Source organism: Panicum virgatum, chromosome 3K, assembly GCF_016808335.1.
Source record: "Panicum virgatum strain AP13 chromosome 3K, P.virgatum_v5, whole genome shotgun sequence".
Lineage (NCBI taxonomy): Eukaryota > Viridiplantae > Streptophyta > Magnoliopsida > Poales > Poaceae > Panicum > Panicum virgatum.
This window is the reverse complement of record NC_053138.1, coordinates 28210756-28219663: the sequence shown is the minus strand read 5'-3', so window position 1 is coordinate 28219663 and position 8908 is coordinate 28210756. Positions and strand designations below refer to the sequence as shown.

The 8908-nt window shown below is 44.9% G+C and overlaps 1 pseudogene; it reads right to left on the bottom strand.

The window, feature by feature from the left end:
* Positions 1–6650: 6650 nt before the first annotated feature.
* LOC120700798 lies at positions 6651–7682 on the bottom strand (annotated as a pseudogene).
* Between the last annotated feature and the right edge of the window lie 1226 nt (positions 7683–8908).

The window sequence follows — 8908 nt, the reverse complement described above, 5'->3', positions numbered from 1 at the left end:
AGCGCCTGGGCTAGATGGCCTTCCGGGCAGATTTTTCCGACCATTCCTATCCATCTTCCGGAAGGTAATTTCTTACACACCTTCCACTTTGAGATGTGCTAGTCCGGTAGGGCCTGGGAGGCCAGGAGGTGAGCAAAGCAGGTTGGACAGGTCACGGGTGGCAACCTCTGGCTGGAGGACGGGTGCTGGATTTCCATATTTCAAACTTAATTTTCTTCCAAACCACGCGTCTAATTTTAATTCTGTTTGAACTATTATGTTGTTTAGAATTATTTTAACGAAATGAGATCCAATATCACTATATTTTTTTTTCTATTCTGCTATTTTAAAATGCAAACATTTTAAATCAACTATTTCAACATTTGAAGTATACTATTTCAACATTATTATAAAAAATGTTGAACTAATTTATTCAAAATGTTGAACTAGATCTATACAATGTTGAATCTAGTATTTTTACAATATTGACATATACTACGTCAATATCTGCTCGTGTTTTCTTTTGAAAAGAAGAGAAATAAATGTCATCGTACCTATGCTTGAGAAAATTACTACCATGCTGGTGTCATTGATGATGCCCGAAAATTTATTGGTGCGGTCAAGTATTGCTGCCTTGCTCTCTCCTCCGTTGCAGGCGTGTGCTCCACAGCCGTCAAAAAAGGATTTTGGGCCGTTTCGGGCCTGATAGTTGTATAAGATTGGGCTGCTAATGAATTAAAGATCATTCGGCTAACTTTCTTCCACAAGATGCATAGAAACTCCCAATTTTTCCAACGCAACTGGTTGTTGCTGAAAGAGGACGTCACCCGTGAGGTCAAGGAATTCTTTCTAACCGGAACCATGCCAGCAGGGATCAATGACACATGCATTGTTTTGATACCGAAAATTCCCCACCCTGAAACTCTCAAGGATTTTCGGCCAATAAGCCTGTGCAATGTCATCTACAAAGTGATCTCCAAATGCATCGTCAACAGGCTTCGCCCCCCTTTTGCAGGATCTCATCTCTCCAAACCAGAGCGCTTTTATCTCTGGGAGGATGATCACTGATAATGCTCTCATTGCCTTTGAGTGTTTACATGCTATCAACTCAAATGCAGGTGAAAGGAGTAGCTTCTGTGCGTACAAGCTGGATTTGTCCAAGGCGTATGACAGAGTGGAGTGGAAGTTTCTACAACAAGCGTTGCTGAAACTGGGCTTTCAAAGTTCATGGGTGGACCGGATAATGACCTGTGTTACATCGGTCCGCTATACAGTTCGTTTCAATGGTGCCGTCTCGGCACCCTTCTCTCCTACTCGTGGCCTACGTCAAGGTGATCCTCTTTCGCCTTATCTATTCCTTTTTGTTGCTGATGGGTTGTCGAAATTGATCAACAAGAAAGTCAATACAGGAGCCATCCAAGAGCTTAAAGTGTGCAGGAATGCACCGGGTGTTTCTCATCTCCTGTTTGCTGATGATACGCTACTCTTCTTCCGTGCAACAATGGAGCAAGCAGCTGAAGTAAAGAATGTACTGGACACTTATGGCAGATGCACTGGGCAGCAAGTTAATCCAGCAAAATGTTCAATTATGTTCAATGAAAAGATTCCCCCTGCTACGCAAAATCAAGTTAAAGGCGTACTGCAGGTTGTGCAGACGGCTTTTGATGCTGGATACTTGGGGCTTCCGACGCCTTCAGGTAGGATGAAAGGTGCTCGCTTTCAACACCTGAAGGAAAGGCTGGGAAAGAGATTGAAGGACTTTACTGAAAGGAATATGTCAGCTGCTGCCAAGGAAATCTTAATCAAGGCTGTAGCCCAAGCTATACCGACATACATCATGAGTGTGTTCAAATTACCCTTTGGTTTGTGTGATGATCTTTCTAGTATCATCAGGGACTTTTGGTGGGGGATAGAAGATGGAAGAAGGAAGACAGCCTGGATTGCATGGGAGGCAATGCTTCTGAAAAAAGGATGAGGTGGTATGGGCTTTAAAGATTTGCGGCTCTTCAACCAGGCAATGCTTGCTAGACAAGCCTGGCGGCTAATTCAGTCTCCTGATAGCTTGTGTGCCCGTATACTGAAAGCTAAATATTTCCCGAGAGGAAGTTTGGTGGACACGGCTTTCTGTTCTAACGCTTCGGCGACCTGGCAATCCATTATGCATGGTCTAGAGCTTCTGAAGAAGGGGATTATCTGGAGAGTGGGCAATGGCACACAAATTCGCATTTGGCGTGACCCTTGGATTCCAAGAGAACCATCGCCACGAGTGACCGCCAGACAGGGCCGGTGCAGACTTCGCTGGGTGTCAGAGTTGCTGGGTATTGATGGCAGAAATTGGGATTTCGACAAGCTTTCTCATCTTTTCAACCCGGCGGATGTTGAGGAAATAGCCAAGATAAAGATCCCAACTCGTCTTCCAGAGGACTTCATCGCTTGGCATCTGGAAAAAACGGGGCAGTTCTCCGTCAGAAGCGCCTATAATTTGGCCCTTGGACTGAAGATAGGCGAAAGTCATCAGGCTACCAGCTCTGCTCCGAATGGGGAAAGGAAGCTATGGTCTCATGTTTGGAGTGGACACGTCCCTCCCAAAGTGAATGTGTTCATCTGGAAGTTGGCCAAGGATGTCCTCCCTACTAGACGGGCTAAATTCATCAAATCGCTTGAATCAAGTGACATCTGTCCCCTGTGCGACCGCGAATCAGAATCAAGTTACCATGCCACGGTGACTTGCCCGCGGGCGATGATGCTGCGCAGGGCCATGCGAGAATGCTGGCAGCTGCCGGAGGAGGGGAAATTCAGGTACACAGGTCCGGATTGGCTCCTGATACTTTTAGACCAATGCACAGCTGAGGAGAGAGATCTCACCAAACTGCTGCTATGGAAGACATGGGCAATTCATAACAATATCACACACCAACCTGGGCCAACTAGCATCTCGGATGCAGGACACGCCCTCCGCGCCTTGCATGCTTCGCTCGCAGAGGTGCGCGAGAACACAGTCCAAGAACCTGGAAAAGGAAAGAAACCCTGTTCATCATCCGGCAACACCAAACCAGAGGGGGTGAAACCAAAGTGGGAGCCTCCCCCGGCAGGTTGGGTCAAGTTCAATGTAGATGGCTCCTTTGTTCCAGGATCGGGGGAAGGCGGCGTCGGCGTGGTGGCCCGGGATAGCGATGGCCGTACTGTCCTCACGGCATGGCGTGTCCTATTCAGATGTCTTGATGCTGCAGAAGCGGAAGCTCGTGCATGCTTAGAAGGGTTCAGGCTTGCAGCACAGTGGACACAGGGGCCGGTTATCGTTGAAACGGATTGCGCGCGGATCGTTGATGCGATGGAGACAGAGGATCGTTCCACGTCCAGTTTTATAATAGCAGAAGCAAAAGACCATGCGAGTCTGCTGGTCGATTGGCGTGTGGCCAAGGTAAAGAGAGCTTGTAACTTAGTTGCTCATGAATTAGCTGCATTAGCTAGAAGGAGTACTCAGACTGCTGTTTGGTTGGGCCGTTCGCCTGCGTGCGTTACTGACCTGATCAAGATCGATTGTAATATCCTTCACTAGCTAATAAAGCTCTCTTTTACCCGCAAAAAAAAAAGAATAGGGGTTATATGCGCATCGTCCCAGGTTTTGAAGGAAAATTCGTTAATTTTTTTAGATAATGGAAAAGAGTCCTCAACTTTCAACTTTGACCTCAAAAGAGGCTAGAGCCGATAAAATCCGTTAGATGCCGCGACTAGCAGCATGTGCATAAAACAAGGACGAAACAAACGGATGAAGAGAGCAAATTTACAACACTAGCTGGTGGTGGTAGTAGTAGTATCCAAGGTTTTTTTTTCCGACCGGACCCGGTCCGAAAACTGCGGTTACCAGTGTAATCGGTCCGGACCGGTTCCGGTACCGGCCGGTTGGAAACCGATCAAATTCAAAATTTAAATTTGAATTCAAAAAAATAAAAAATTCTCAAAAAATTCCTAAAAATACTTCAAGTTGCGACGAATCTAATGGTGTCAAAGTTTTTCAAATATTCGTTCATTTAGTATACTTTGCGGGCATTTGAAGTTAAACAAAAAATGGCCCGGCCCATTAGGGCCCACTTTGGCCCATCGCGCCGGCGCATATCACTCACGCCCCCCCCCCCCCCCCCGAACCCTGACGCCCGACGCCCCCCCCCCCCAGTACCCGCTCCCACTCCCTCTCCAGCCTGCTCCGCCGCCACCACGCCTCGACCGGCGCTCACCCCCGGCCAGCCGCCCGGAGCCCGCGGCTAGCCGGGCGGTAGCTCCGGTAAGCCGGCCCGACTGCGGATCTACCGGCCCCCACCGGTAAACCACGCGTGCAGCCGGTTTACCGGCCCGGAGCAGCGGTAAGCCGGCCGGGAGCGGCGGTTAGCCGCCACAAGGTATGAACTCGATTTTTTTACCCTATGAGTTGATTTAGAATATTAGATGATTTGTTTTAGGATTTAGGTAAGATTTAGGCGTATGACTTAGGTGTATTTTGGATTTAGGTAAGATTTAGGTGTATTAGATGATTTTTTACACTATGACTTAGGATTTATGTGTGTATATGACTTAGCCACTTAGGTAGGTTTGATTTAGGTGTATATTTGATTTACGTAGATTTTATTTATGTGATTGATATGTGAAAAATCAGTAAACAGCGACACCTCCACTAATGATGGCGATGGTGAGCGTAGTCCACCGTATCAGGAGACTGGGGATAGCAGCTCGGCTGATGATGGTGATGACGGTGGTGGTGGTGGTGGTGGTGGTGGTGCTAGTGGTAGTGGCGGTGGTGGTGGTCCCATTCGTTTCACAGGTATACATCGCACCTACATATGCACACATGTTTCTGAAGTACTAATTATGATATATGGTTAATTGCAGGGGAGACTCAGTTCACACATGCTATTCAAGACCCCGACCATGGAGCACCGGAATCGCAGAGGAGAACGGTTGGACCGACGGACTACGACACCCCACAGTATTCTTCTTCCTCCTACAACGATACCTCGAATTCTTTTCACTATCTCATACCTGACATCAGCATGCAGCCACCGACGAGATGGGTGTACGAATGGGAAGACCCATATTTTTACACTATGTTAGTTCAGAAATGGGAGACAACATCGGCGTAGACAGGGCAATCTTGGCAAGACTACAAGGCTGAGCTGATTAGAGTGCGAGGTTTGAATGTGATGTCCACCGCCGAATACCAAATGGCATCCCAAATGGGGGTCTTCCCATTCTTACGTTGAACTTTTATTGATGTGTATCCGTGACTATTGTATTTGTATGCACGATTATGACTATGTTATTTGTATGCACGCTTATTACTACTGTATTTGTATGCATGATTATAAATTGTTGCTTTGTGTGGTCTTTTACATTAATATGTGCATAGCTCATGCCAAAATTTTCATTTATTTCACAACGGAGAACCACTTTAAAACTGTCGGTTTTTTTAACACCCTGGTTACCACTCAAACCGGAGCGGTTTAATGACCAAACTGGGCGGCTAACCGGTGCAAACCGGTTGAACTATCGTTTTTTGTTTGGAATTTGAATTTGGTCGGGTTTTTTCGATAGCCAGTCAAACCTTTCTGGTTTACCGGAATCAGATGGCGGCGGTTTTATCAGACCAGTCGGGGGGAAAAAACAAAAAACCCTGGTAGTATCTAGCCCGAGAAGTGTGAGAAGAGAACGTGCTCGCGCGCGACGGCAGCAAAGGGCCTGGACGGCTGGACCTATCGCATCCCAGCTAATGAAAGTGAGCAGATTTAGGGCTCGCCTTTTCAGGCCGGCCGGGAGGTGAGGTCCCTTGCAGCCGAATGGTCTTCCGTCGTCCGGGAGGTGAGGTCCCTTGCAGCCGAATGGTCTTCCGTCGTCTTTGCAGCTGGGCACAGGCTTGAAATCATCACCCAATCATGACGTTTGGGGTCTTGGGAGCCGTGCAATGGTCATACACCTACGACCAGAACGAAGACAGAAGACGTAGCTCACGGGAAAAAGGTAAAAATATTTGAAAGTTAGAGCTCACGGGAAAAATGAATACAAATATCACTTTCCTAGGAGTTAAATACTTTTAAATTTGATCAATTTTTTATAAAAAAATACTAACATTTATATCTCTAAATAGATTTAGTACGAGAATATATTACATGATTAATCTAATGATATTTATTTTATAATATATATGTTAATATTATTAATTATATAAAATCTAAAATTGTTTGGCTTCTTAAGGAGTAGGAGTTGCATTCTTTTTTGGACCGAGGGAGTAGTGTAAGAGGCTGCAGTGCACGGGTTAGCTCTCTTCCCTGACAGGATTGAGCAATACTCGATCAAAAAGTGGCTGCGCCTACTATCCTAAGACGGAGGGAGTAAGAGCACCCAGACCAAGCATGAAACATCACCAAATCAAACCAGAGACAACGCTTGCAGATTTGCAGCGAAGCTCCTGCAACCCTGAGGTACCTGAAGCATCGTAAGCACGTCCACTATGCCAACGAAGCTATAGACTAATTGGAGGATTCCATGTCACAAATCCCTTGGGCATCCTAAAAGACCTCCCCCTGTCACACCAAAAAACAAAAACTCCATTTTTCAGGAAAATGAAATTTTGTGACCCATACAAAGAAGGATCACATAGTACCACAGCATCCCGTCCTCAGGTGGTTTTCATTTGCAGATTTACTCCTTTTAACTAACGAAAATGCAAATCATTGTACAATTAACTAAAAAAGAAAGTACCATAAAAAAACTAAAAAAGAAAGGCTTGTCAACCATGACAGGCTATAACTCGGAGTCAAAAGATCAAAGTCCTCAACATCTGCATGATCTACCTGCAAGAACTTAAAATGGGTATTCAAAAATGAGCCTCGAAGCATAAATAGATATTTAGGTGCAGTACAGAGATACAAAATAAATAACATAATGACCTACCTCGCAAAAAAAAAAGACAGACCTAATACCAATGCTCGTACGGCTTGATATAAATTTCTGGCAGAGATTTGGCATTGGCCAGTATAAACTTCACTATATTCGGGACCCTTGTATCTCCTTGCACGCAAGTGATTTTAACCTTCTTAAGATGTTTGCAATTTACCTTCTTCGGTTCTGATTCATCAGTTCCGTGATGATAAACCGAAGCTCCAATCTGGTGAGAAGAATGGAAACCCTGTCAACACATTGATTCTGAAGCCCCCCCCCCCCCCCCCCCCCCCCCCAAAAAAAAAAAGCAACTTGACCGGAAGGAATGTGCCCTTACCAATCTAAGACGCAGGGTAAGTTTTTGTACGATTGGCGAGCATCTAAGCAAGTGGATCAATGCATGGAGGTCCTCATCCACGCACCAATCACCAAGAGAGTTTTTTCAGGTTGTTGAATGTCTGGCACCTCCGGAGGTCCCTTTTCAGTACCTCGTTTAACATTGATGGATAATCATCAATCCTGCAGTTGCATAGGAAACCGAAATATGAGCTATACAACTGAAAGAAGGGAAGAGACTATGGTAAAGGTAGGATCAGAGATCATACATTGTAAACTGGAGAAAGCAACTTCAACTTCGTAACATTTGACAGAGCACCAACTATACTGTATTTTGCATCAAAACTGGAGGGCTCTTCTTCAAGGGAAATTGAGGCTGTTACCAAGGATGATACATTCACAAGGCAAGGAGCTAAAAATGGAAGGACTCCATCATTGATTCATGCTGTAGATTTACCCAAAATTTGATAAAAGCACAGGTGTGGCAAACTGCAGATTATCTTCATGGGGGATTTGAGTGACGTTTTTTTCAAAATACACTATACTGTGTATCTAACAGCTGGCCCTGATTACTGCTGCTAAAAAAATAACATACAGATTCTCTCTGCCCTTGGCAGAAGAAGCTTCCAAAAGATAACCATTTTCCACCAGTTCTCAAGTATGTTCTTGCGTATAGATTTCACATCCTAATAGTTTACTAGGATACTATGCTCCTACTGGCTACTGTCAGTTCACAAGATCATTGCGTAGGCTGTAAACATGGAAACTTCAGTTTGCATACAAGTATATTTTCATCTCCATTGAAAAAACGAAAGCAAAAAAAAAATCTCCATTAAAAAAACTCTCATAGACTCATATTACAGGTACTCTGCAGCATGAAGCAAAATGTATATTTCAGCCTCATCAACCATCAAGTAAATCCTTGCTAACCTCACCAAATGAGACAAGAAGTAAAGCGTCAGTATCCTTTTCAGCCATCTTTCGAAAAAAAAAGTGTCCTTTTCAGCCACCAAAAAAAATAGAAACCACAATATTTTCACGATATGGACAAATACGAGATTTCACAATTAAGTAGACAAAATGTGGCTTACATTACTTGTCTTTGTTTCACGCAACCTACAAAATTAAATTAATGTTCAGGTCCCTATAAAATTGCACCTCTTTATTTCAACACATCTGCTTGTCGTAATTCTCTAGTGCTCGGGCAGTGGATGTTCTCCCGTTTCAGTTTGAGTTCATTTCATCGCTCGGTCAGTAACTCGGTATGCATCCAGATTCTTGAAACACCCATATGAATTACAACATTCCGACCGCGACCCATTTCGTGGACAGCGTATTTGGTCAACAGCACAGACGCACAACGGCGCACACAGGCGCGCCATATATCCGTTACCGACCTGAAATTAGTGGGTGGACACCAGAAACGTGCAACACATCGCCGAGTAACATGACTATATCATGCACTCCGCTTGTATAGCAGTACAGGAAAACAGATGAAGTAACTGATTTTTTTTTGGCAAGTTTAAAAATACCCCATACTTTTTTGGAGCATGCCACGTAAACATTACAACAGCTGGTAGCCATCTGAACAGCACGAGTGCACGACATGCAAACAGCTTGGGAAACAAAGCGCAGGTCGCCATGCCACCATGGGCCACTGAGC